Source organism: Lissotriton vulgaris, chromosome 12, assembly GCF_964263255.1.
Source record: "Lissotriton vulgaris chromosome 12, aLisVul1.2, whole genome shotgun sequence".
Lineage (NCBI taxonomy): Eukaryota > Metazoa > Chordata > Amphibia > Caudata > Salamandridae > Lissotriton > Lissotriton vulgaris.
The window spans coordinates 29,902,595-29,915,007 of NC_141700.1; positions in this window are offsets into that span (position 1 = coordinate 29,902,595).

Below are 12,413 nucleotides of genomic sequence, written 5' to 3' on the forward strand. Positions count from 1 at the left end.
GTCCAGTTGGCCGGAGTCTGGGGTCCAGTTGCCCTGGGTCTTAGGTCCGGCTGGCCTGGGGTCTGAGGTCTGGCTGGCCCGTGTTTGAGGTCCGGCTGGCCGGGGACTGAGGTCCGGCTGGCCGGGGACTGAGGTCCGACTGGCCTGGGGTCTGAGGTCCGGCTGGCCGGGGACTGAGGTCCGGCTGGCCGGGGACTGAGGTCCGACTGGCCTGGGGTCTGAGGTCCAGCTGGCCTGGGGTCTGAGGTCCGGCTGGCCTGGGGTCTGAGGTCCGGCTGGCCTGGGGTCTGAGGTCCGGCTGGCCCGGGTCTGAGGTCCGGCTGGCTGGCCGGGGTAGGATACTGAGACGCCCACGCGTCAGACACTTGTCATGCACGTGGCGCGTGCCCAGCCTGCCTGGCACTGCCCTGGTGAAGTCCGCCAGTCCAGCTCGGGCTGGTGCTGACACACGTGCCCACACTCAGAACAGATGTCGCCCTTTAATTGACAACTAACAGGCTTCGCCTTCGCGAACTGCAAAATAATGCGCGAGGCTCCATTAATTGGACAATGATGGATCATAAAAAACCCGCTCTCAGATTTCATCCACTAATTAGCAGAGTCGGCTCTGTGTCTGGCTGGTGGCTCTCTCAGCAGGAAGGGTCTTCAGAACAAAGCGCGCGCCAGGCGCAGTGACATGAAGTCACCCCCAGCTCGTGGCGGGTACACCGAGCCTTTGCACAAAAGCAAATAAGTGCACGTCCACAATTTGATACACAGATGGAAATATGCAACCCTGCCTGCCAGGGCCCGGCCACCAGTGCCTGTGGCTCAGTCGGAGAGGGAGGGGGGCGTGCAAAGGGCAAACACAAATATTGCAAAGTTTAGTCATAGATATTTGGCAAAAATGACTTGAAACCGTGAAATGTATTCACATTTACTTACCACTAAATCCTCAACACGTGCGAAGGACTAAGGATAAACTCAACACAAGGCAATGTCAACACACCCAAAACAAACCACGAATGTGTGTTGAGAAACACAAAGTGGAACATTAAATGATACACACTTGGGAACAACAACATGGCCAACTCCAGCTAAAGGCGAACACACTCTGTGACCTGTGCAGGGAAGACAGAGAAAGCAGAAACCGCTGGCTGCACATCTGGGCTTTGTGAACTCAACAACGACAATAGAACCCACACCAATCAGGGAATACAGAGACTCCAGGGAAATAGGAAGGTGTGATGATGCACCCAGCACAAACCGCTTGGTAGTGATACACCCAGCCTAAAGGAAGCATCATGTCTGGGCAGGAGTGCGACCCCTGCTCCCACCATCACTTCCTGCTGGCACGAGGGGTCCCTGCTCCCAGCCACAGGGAGTCGCTCTTCTGCTACTGTCCTGCTGCTTGAAACCAGGAAGATGGAGGAAAAATACACCCCATTAACCGCTTGAATGGCTAGCTACAAAGGGTGTAATCAGAGAGCAGACATTCTCATGCTTCCAAAGAAAAGATATTATCTGAAGGGTTAAATGGCAGGTTTGACTCCAAGCTACAGAAGCCAGGGATGAAGGAATGCTAATGTGGTGCTCGAACAAGAGGTGAGAGGGCTGAAGTTTGGCCACACGCTTGGAGGCCTCCTGACCACACCCAGTGTGGTCCAACAACAGTTACTAATGTGCAGCAATTCTGCAGGGGGGGGGAAAATCCGGATCCTGCCCACGCCTCCGCCTTTTCTTTGCGCTGAATAGAGATTATTGCGCCCACTTCCACTCCAGACCGGTGTGCATAGCCGCCATTACTGAACCGCAGAGAGTCGCTTTCAACTCTGTATGGCCTCGTTGGGCGTTGATGCTCAGCGCCCCTCTTATACCGTTATCCTTCGTATTCAACAAAGGCGAGAGCTCTTTGCACATGATGGCGCCATTGTCTCTGGAGGACCAGATAAAGCTGCCTTCCCCGCGCTTCCTTTTACTCACCGACAGGGAGCCCGGCCCAATTAGAGCAGCGCCATTAACCTGCGCCGGGATTGGTGGCCTTCGGTGCGTGGGTATTCTAATAAGGTAATTACCGCCCTAATCCACATCCTTCCAAAGGAATACATTACACCGCCTGCAATCCTTCCCTTTCAGAATGGTCCCTTTTAGGGGATAAATATTCCAAAGTGCTCATTACCATATTCAGTAAAAGGAACAATTAGCAGAGCTTGGTCTCCGGGGAGGATGCCGCAATCGCTTTCCGCAGATGATTTTTCTTGTACCACCGCTTTATGGTATGATTTGCCCCATCCCGCCTGTGGTGCCGGCGACCCCTGGGGTGGGCGGTCTTAAGGACATGAACGAATGCCAGCGGTTATTGGAAATGCATGGAATTCACAAGAAGAGCGGTGGAAGCTTCGACTATTGGTCTGGCTATTCGGAGACAGAGTGCTCTTTCGGTAGACCTATTGTAGGTAAAGATAATGGTAGACAACATGTTGTCCAAACAAGATGGCGTCTGTCCAGCTCTAGTCTCCCAGTTGGATGCGCGACCCTTTAGTATCTTTACTCTGAGTTCATAGTGCTCTGTAGTTGGTCTGGCCACGAAGAAAGTAGGAATTCGCAAAAAAAACGCAAGTTTTATACAGAGTTCCAAGATCATAGTTATGAAAAATAATCTATAAGAGAAAGATAAGGTGACAAGAAGTGTCAGTGCTGGAAGAAAGAGGCGTGAGGTGGAATCAAGACGAGGCAGCCTCGGTATTCATGAGATAAAGAGACAGGAAGTGTAGGGGGTGGAAGAAAGAGGCATGAGGTGGAATCAAGAGCAGGCAGCCTCGGTATTCATGAAAAGTGACAGGAAGTGTAGGGGGTGGAAGAAAGAGGCATGCGGTGGAATCAAGACCAGGCAGCCTCGGTATTCATGAGATGAAGAGACAGGAAGTGTAGGGAGGAAGAAAGAGGCATGAGGTGGAATCAAGACCAGGCAGCCTCGGTATTCATGAGATAAAGAGGCAGGAAGTGTAGGGAGGAAGAAAGAGGCATGAGGTGGAATCAAGACCAGGCAGCCTCGGTATTCATGAGATAAAGAGACAGGAAGTGTAGGGGTGGAAGAAAGAGGCGTGAGGTGGAATCAAGACCAGGCAGCCTCGGTATTCATGAGATAAAGAGACAGGAAGTGTAGGGGTGGAAGAAAGAGGCGTGAGGTGGAATCAAGACCAGGCAGCCTCGGTATTCATGAGATAAAGAGATAGGAAGTGTAGGGGGGAAGAAAGAAGCATGAGGTGGAATCAAGACCAGGCAGCCTCGGTATTCATGAGATAAAGAGACAGGAAGTGTAGGGGTGGAAGAAAGAGGCGTGAGGTGGAATCCAGACCAGGCAGCCTCGGTATTCATGAGATAAAGAGACAGGAAGTGTAGGGGTGGAAGAAAGAGGCGTGAGGTGGAATCAAGACCAGGCAGCCTCGGTCTTCATGAGATAAAGAGACAGGAAGTGTAGGGGGAAGAAAAAAGCATGAGGTGGAATCAAGACCAGGCAGCCTCGGTATTCATGAGATAAAGAGACAGGAAGTGTAGGGGGGAAGAAAGAGGCATGAGGTGGAATCAAGACCAGGCAGCCTTGGTATTCATGAGATAAAGAAACAGGAAGTGTAGGGGTGGAAGAAAGAGGCGTGAGGTGGAACCAAGACCAGGCAGTCTCGGTCTTCATGAGATAAAGAGACAGGAAGTGTAGGGGGAAGAAAGAGGCATGAGGTGGAATCAAGACCAGGCAGCCTCAGTATTCATGAGATAAAGAGACAGGAAGTGTAGGGGGGAAGAAAGAGGCATGAGGTGGAATCAAGACCAGGCAGCCTCGGTATTCATGAGATAAAGAAACAGGAAGTGTAGGGGTGGAAGAAAGAGGCGTGAGGTGGAATCCAGACCAGGCAGCCTCGGTATTCATGAGATAAAGAGACAGGAAGTGTAGGGGTGGAAGAAAGAGGCGTGAGGTGGAATAAAGACCAGGCAGCCTCGGTATTCATGATATAAAGAGACAGGAAGTGCAGGGGTGGAAGAAAGAGGCGTGAGGTGGAATCCAGACCAGGCAGCCTCGGTATTCATGAGATAAAGAGACAGAAAGTGTAGGGGGAAGAAAGAGGCATGATGTGGAATCAAGACCAGGCAGCCTCAGTATTCATGAGATAAAGAGACAGGAAGTGTAGGGGGAAGAAAGAGGCATGAGGTGGAATCAAGACCAGGCAGCCTCGGTATTCATGAGATAAAGAGACAGGAAGTGCAGGGGTGGAAGAAAGAGGCGTGAGGTGGAATCCAAACCAGGCAGCCTCGGTATTCATGAGATAAAGAGACAGGAAGTGTAGGGGGAAGAAAGAGGCATGAGGTGGAATCAAGACCAGGCAGCCTCGGTATTCATGAGATAAAGAGACAGGAAGTGTAGGGGGGAAGAAAGAGGCATGAGGTGGAATCAAGACCAGGCAGCCTCGGTATTCATGAGATAAAGAGACAGGAAGTGTAGGGGTGGAAGAAAGAGGCGTGAGGTGGAATCCAGACCAGGCAGCCTCGGTATTCATGAGATAAAGAGACAGGAAGTGTAGGGGTGGAAGAAAGAGGCTTGAGGTGGAACCAAGACCAGGCAGCCTCGGTCTTCATGAGATAAAGAGACAGGAAGTGTAGGGGGAAGAAAGAGGCGTGAGGTGGAATCAAGACCAGGCAGCCTCAGTATTCATGAGATAAAGAGACAGGAAGTGTAGGGGGGAAGAAAGAGGCATGAGGTGGAATCAAGACCAGGCAGCCTCGGTATTCATGAGATAAAGAGACAGGAAGTGTAGGGGTGGAAGAAAGAGGCGTGAGGTGGAATCCAGACCGGCAGCCTCGGTATTCATGAGATAAAGAGACAGGAAGTGCAGGGGTGGAAGAAAGAGGCGTGAGGTGGAACCAAGACCAGGCAGCCTCGGTCTTCATGAGATAAAGAGACAGGAAGTGTAGGGGGAAGAAAGAGGCATGAGGTGGAATCAAGACCAGGCAGCCTTGGTATTCATGAGATAAAGAGACAGGAAGTGTAGGGGGGAAGAAAGAGGCATGAGGTGGAATCAAGACCAGGCAGCCTCAGTATTCATGAGATAAAGAGACAGGAAGTGTAGGGGTGGAAGAAAGAGGCGTGAGGTGGAATCCAGACCAGGCAGCCTCGGTATTCATGAGATAAAGAGACAGGAAGTGTAGGGGTGGAAGAAAGAGGCGTGAGGTGGAATCCAGACCAGGCAGCCTCGGTATTCATGAGATAAAGAGACAGGAAGTGTAGGGGGAAGAAAGAGGCATGAGGTGGAATCAAGACCAGGCAGCCTCGGTATTCATGAGATAAAGCGACAGGAAGTGTAGGGGTGGAAGAAAGAGGCGTGAGGTGGAATCAAGACCAGGCAGCCTCGGTCTTCATGAGATACAGAGACAGGAAGTGTAGGGGTGGAAGAAAGAGGCGTGAGGTGGAACCAAGACCAGGCAGCCTCGGTCTTCATGAGATAAAGAGACAGGAAGTGTAGGGGGAAAAAAGAGGCGTGAGGTGGAATCCAGACCAGGCAGCCTCGGTATTCATGAGATAAAGAGACAGGAAGTGTAGGGGTGGAAGAAAGAGGCGTGAGGTGGAACCAAGACCAGGCAGCCTCGGTCTTCATGAGATAAAGAGACAGGAAGTGTAGGGGGAAGAAAGAGGCATGAGGTGGAATCAAGACCAGGCAGCCTCGGTATTCATGAGATAAAGAGACAGGAAGTGTAGGGGTGGAAGAAAGAGGCGTGAGGTGGAATCCAGACCAGGCAGCCTAGGTATTCATGAGATAAAGAGACAGGAAGTGTAGGGGTGGAAGAAAGAGGGGTGAGGTGGAATAAAGACCAGGCAGCCTCGGTATTCATGAGATAAAGAGACAGGAAGTGCAGGGGTGGAAGAAAGAGGCATGAGGTGGAATCCAGACCAGGCAGCCTCGGTATTCATGAGATAAAGAGACAGGAAGTGTAGGGGGAAGAAAGAGGCATGAGGTGGAATCAAGACCAGGCAGCCTCAGTATTCATGAGATAAAGAGACAGGAAGTGTAGGGGGAAGAAAGAGGCATGAGGTGGAATCAAGACCAGGCAGCCTCGGTATTCATGAGATAAAGAGACAGGAAGTGCAGGGGGAAAGAAAGAGGCATGAGGTGGAATCAAGACCAGGCAGCCTCGGTATTCATGAGATAAAGAGACAGGAAGTGTAGGGTGGAAGAAAGAGACAGGAAGTGTAGGGTGGAAGAAAGAGGCGTGAGGTGGAATCCAGACCAGGCAGCCTCGGTATTCATGAGATAAAGAGACAGGAAGTGTAGGGGGGAAGAAAGAGGCATGAGGTGGAATCAAGACCAGGCACCCTCGATATTTATGAGATAAAGAGACAGGAAGTGTAGGGGTGGAAGAAAGAGGCATGAGGTGGAATCAAGACCAGGCAGCCTCAGTATTCATGAGATAAAGAGACAGGAAGTGTAGGGGGAAGAAAGAGGCATGCGGTGGAATCAAGACCAGAGAGCCACCAAGGCAGATGGAATTGTTTGACATGAGTGATAAGGTAGAAATGTTAAAGGTTATTTGCTATATCTGACAGTAAACTTGCCAATGTCTTGAGGGTGAGTCGCGTACATAAGTGACATGCATAATCTCCCCAAGAGGGCTGGGCACCTCCAGAAGCAAGGCCCTTCCACTTGGTGGTGGGCGCCAAGTGGCACGCTTGGATGTGGGTGCCAAGGGGCACGCTTGAATGTGGGTGCTAAGGGGCACGCTTGAATGTTGGTGCCAAGGGGCACGCTTGAATGTGGGTGCTAAGGGGCACGCTTGAATGTTGGTGCTAAGGGGCACGCTTGGATGTGGGTGCCAAGGGGCACGCTTGGATGTGGGTGCCAAGGGGCACGCTTGGATGTGGGTGCCAAGGGGTACGCTTGGATGTGGGTGCCAAGGGGCATGCTTGGATGTGGCTGCCAAGGGGCACGCTTAGATGTTGGTGCCAAGGGGCATGCTTGGATGTGGGTGCCAAGGGGCACGCTTGGATGTGGGTGCCAAAGGGCCCGCTTGGATGTGGGTGCTAAGGGGCACACTTGGATGTGGGTGCCAAGGGGCACGCTTGGATGTGGGTGCCAAGGGGCACGCTTGGCAGTGTTGGGTGGAGCACAGGTAAAAGGCACCTGAGAAGTAAGGCACCTGAGAAGCGAGGCACCTGAGAAGCGGGGCTGATGAGTTCTTTTCAAAATACAATGATTAAAGTGTGGTTTCTGTTCTCAGGGCTAATGCTTAGACAATGAAGAAAGATGCACGTTCCTAAACTGGTTCGCAATACGCCCAAAGCATTAAAAAAAATCGTAATAATCTTGGCACCCTGAAGCTACTTTGGGTGTTGCAGAAGGTTCTTAAGTTATTGCAGGCGAATCAGTGGCAAAGATGGAGATTGCATCAGCACCGCGATGGCCTGACGCAGGCCCAGCATCCAGGTCCGACACGTCGCAGATTTGAGCAAGAGCGATAAACCTACACGTTTATCCTGAACAGACCATTGGCTTTATGAGGAATATTGATGACGGCAAGGATTCTTTGAGGTCTCTGAGGAGTCTGCGATTGCTTTTCTGTTTTATTTTGTATTTTAAAAATATGTTATTTTATATTAATTCCAAGATTTGCTTTAAAGGCATGGTGCAACCTTAAGGCTACGTTTAGGATTTAAATTGAACATCATTTTAATCACATCCAATAAAAGACATGAATAGCAAGTAGAAAAAAAGGCAATTTCCAAACAATGCCCCTGGCTCCTAGACTGATTTCTCCAACAACAAAAAGATGATATTTAATATTTTACTGTAGGAGAAGAGGCCCTGGCAGACACAACTGAACGGTGTCTTAGTCAAATGTTTAACAGAAAATAAGTTCTAATCGAGGGTTCGTGACCTGCGGCCGGACAGTCCAGCAGATTCTTCCTGAATAGATTCTGAGAACTAAAACTAATGGACTCTGTTTGCTGACCAGGGGTCTGCCATCATTCCCATGCCAATGGTGCCAGATTAACTGCTTATATCACCAGCCTTTCACCATCTCGTGTGGCACATTCAACAAGTGTCTGGTATTGCTTTGCTCTAGAATTGGCCCTAACAGCACTGAACGGATTTTTGTCGCTAGAATGACAAGCTTCAGGAGGGCAAGCATCATCTTTTGGGCTAAACTACATTGAAGCCGACTCCTCGTCCCAGGATTCCAGACGGGTACCAGTCTTGTCTCCTTAAATTCTCCTGGGTACGTGTTTCGCTCTATTTCAGCCTCTCGGCTGCTGGATACATCCTGGCCAGCTTTCAGCTTGGTTGGACTTCTCTGCTCCTCACGTACCAAGGTGTCAAAAGTTGGCCTTGGTGACATCAATGTCAACGTAAGCCCTTTAGGTCACCAGTCCTGGCTGCCTTCAGCTGGTGACAAGCAGGTTCCCTCCTGACACTTTCTACTGGACACATGTCAGTCATGAAGCATGAGACCCAGGAGGTTCAAGGTCATGCAGAGGTCATCCGATCACAGGGGAGAGTGAGGCTTTGTCAGGCACTCCAGGTCCATACCACCTGGAGCAGAGAAAAGGCAGAAGAAACCAGCTACAGAAACCACTTAACAGTCTTACAGGAAAGCATCCCTAGAGCACATACCCATCTGAAACCAAATCTCATGCTGGCGCCTAGAATGGTCACTCAAGGCACAGAGGTTGATTTGGGGGAGAACCAAGCGAGACACCCCCCAGGTCCTGCTTTGGTGTGTATGGCTCCTGACCGGCTCGTCTGTGCCCATCTACCTCAAGAGGAGGCTTCTCCGTGCCTCTCCCAGTCTTTGAATCCTCAGAAGTTGGCCAAAACTGCCTGTTGAACTCTGATGATGGTGGAAGTTTGATTTATCTGCCCTTCCTCCGCTAGTGGGAGCCGTAAACCCAGTCAGGTGGGCCTTTCTCTCTATTTCTTCCTGGTGGGCTTATTACAAATAAGTCATGTGATAATAAAGCCATAACAGACTTTTGACTCACCAGAAAACCTAAACGGTATTGTTAGCGCGCTCTGCCACACCTGTAACGGACTGAGTGAATAAATGAATGAAACCTACTTGTAGAGCAGGCAGCAACGGCCGAAGGTTTCAGGCACAGAAAAGGGAAGGATTAACTTATACTAGGACTAATGCGCTGAACAGGCAAGACTTTATAGATTTCCGAAAAGCTACGTGTTTGCGTAGACCGAGTACCAACAATTGAAGAGTTTGATCCTTAGCAGTTACGTAATAAAAATATTTTTCGCCTTTCCTAGTACAAAATTGAACAAAATGTTCCTTTGGGGCCATTAAAAACGAATTTATGTTGAGTAGATTCAACTTCTGAGTTTCTAATAGACAACCTAAGTCAAGATAGGTAACTACTTGAAGCATGAACAAATACAGCCCAACAACATAAAATGACAACAGGTGTCTTGTATAACATCTACATGCGGGTACACGTAGCCTACATGAGACCACATTATTGGAACAGGCGGTGGGGATGCTGCGAGGTATGGAAGTGGCGATGCTATGCTTGTGTGTCATTAAGTGCAAACACTACAGTGTGAAAGTGCAGGAACACAAAAAGCTTTCTATATAATGCAGTGGGTCAGACAGAAGTCCAAACCGGTCTGTTTGTTACGCATACATCTGTTGCAAGTAGTTCAAACTTATCTAATGTTATCGATAAATGTTTTGATCACTAATGATGGACTTTAAACTGGGTCTTCATCAGGGCAAGGTCACAACTCATAGGCAGCACCTTGTGGTAGTTCAAAAGGAGGGAAAGGATCATCAGAGGTCAGTCTCAAAATGGATGTTATCAGAGTATAAAAAAGGAGACTTACCTGGGTGAGGGGCTCGCTTAACCTCTGCGCGTCTAGCATGGTTTGGGGGGAGCACAGGCACTCTGCCACGTTGGGGGGTGGGCAGTTCGGGGTCCACAGGCAGGGGAGCAGGGAGGGGGGCGGAGGGGAGTACGGGGGATGTTCCATTGGAAAGAAGGGGTGGTAGTATTGTTTGCTATGACGCTGCTTACCCTGTGGCCGTAGAGGTGCAAGCGGGGGAGGAATTATTGAGTTTTGTTCTTAGTTTGAGGTTTGGGCTGCATTTCAAAGTACTATTTGTTACGATACATGCCGTGGAGATGGGTGCGCAGGGAGGCCTTGATTGTGATGGAAGATGCGGAATTGATGGGCACTGAAACAGATGTTAGCACCCCACTGATGACCCGGTGTCTCCTATGACCTTACTTACTTGGAACGTGCACGGGCTGGGGGATAAAATCAAACGGGGATTTGTATTGCAATATGTGCGCCGCGCGGCCCCGGCTCTTGTATTGCTTCAGGAGACGCACCTGGTACGGTCGACCTGTAAAGCTATGGATCGCCGGGGGAGAGTTTTCAACTGGCTCCAGGGGGGTGGGCATACAGCAGCAGCGGTGCGTCCATTGGGGCGTAGGGGCGTAGCCGCCGGCCGCAATCCTATCTATACATTTTTTTTTTTTACATTGCAACAACCAGCCTCCGCCCTCAGCCCACCGCCGGGAATTGTGCAGGGGGAGGGGGGGGGGGGTTTGGCCTGCAGCTTGAGTGACACTCAGGCAGACCGTAGTGCACTGTGCGCATGCTTGGGAATGTTGGTTACTGTCTCAAGCATGCGCACTAAGTTCCCCAGCGGGACCCAGGGGGGTACTTGTTTGCCTGCTGCCAGTGCCACAGCCCGGGTTTTCAAAGGGCGACAGGGCAAGCAGCAAATGTGCCCCCCCCAGCGCCAGGATTGGCTGGCCACCTGCACGCAGCAGCCATCATTGGATGCCGCGCGGGGGGTGGTGCACACACTGTTGACGCACACGCTGCGAGGAGGAACAGGATGTCGGCGGACGGCGGTAAGAAAACTTCGGCAAGTGTTGTAATGTATGTCTATCTAATCTATGTATGTTGCATTCCCCTTTGCAGAACGGAATTAGCCACCAGGGTCCGGTTAATTGCTTGAGAGTGGAACGCTGAGGAGAATATGAAAACTCATTATTTCCGACCGGAGGGGGACTTTATTTTTCTGAGCGTTTACATTCTCATCATCCGAGTTCCAGGGGCATGTTGAAAATCTATCTTACTGCTCTGCCTTTAATTTTGGGAGAGGACGTTTAATGGCCAGTACTGCCCTCGGTACAGGGTGCGATACTATAATTAACCCTCATTGCCCTGCGATCACAGTGTTAACTTAACATAGTTTAACAGCTTGTAAAGAGCTTGTTAACCTCTGTTTATTGCCTACAAGGTGAACGCGAGAGGGTGTAACGAACGTGTAGGGAAAGTGATAGCTTTTAAAATATGACAGCAAAAACTAATAGCACCCACTCCCTAATCTTACCTAATGCAGGTGCACAACATTTGTCCACCTGCTCTGTGTCCCTCCCTCGCCCTCTCACTGAGCAGGTAAACAACCTAAGTTAGAATCAGTGTTCTAAAGCATTCTGGTCTTGGTTGGAATGCCGAATTTAATGTTGTTCCCACCAAACAGACAAAGCAATACAATATATTTAGTGACAGATGCAAAGCAGTATTTCAAACTTGTTTATCTCCAATAGTTGCAATACTATAATAAATATTGCACTTTTTGTATAGGGGATATTTTTAGAATGCACCGTTTTTCTGTTTGATTGCACCCTGATTCGGCATGGCGGCCCTTGGGCTACGGATGGTCCCACCGCTTTTGTGAAGTTCTTGTGGAATAAATAATTATATTGCAGGAGGCAGGTTTTCTGGACAGGCCAAGTATTGATTTCTTGGTGTGTGATGGCAGACTATGGAACACTAATCTATACTCACATATGAGCCGTTAAGTTAGATGACATGGTCCTGAGGAGACCACTTTAATGACATGGGATTGAAACATTGACAATTCCACCCGGTCGTTTCTCCGATATAATAATAGCAGGAACTGTAGATTCTCCTGCAGTGTCCTGGAAAACATAGTTGTGAATAATGTATAGAACCAGGGGTACGTGCAGTGTCTTATTGCATATAGGTTGTTAATGTTTTGTCCACCTTTTTGATCACTGTGTCGTCTGCATTTGGTCAGTTATTCACAAATCATTGCAGATGAATTTTGAATATAAACTATTGGCAGTAACCTCGTTGAGTCCACTGTCTTCTGTTTTCTCCAAATACGAAAGTTTTGGTATAATGAAATGTTACCACATTGAATGGTGGTCTCCTTAAAATGTTTGAAAGGTTTCCAACATAGTCCCACTGGACAATTTTATATATAACACAGTTTTTATACCAGAGTCATTAAGGTTTTCCTCACATAGTGATGTAACGTTACAATTTAATTCGAAATTTTCAGCGCAATAATATACCTCTTCCTGATATTTATTTGTAATAAAGGATGCTGGGTAGGCAACA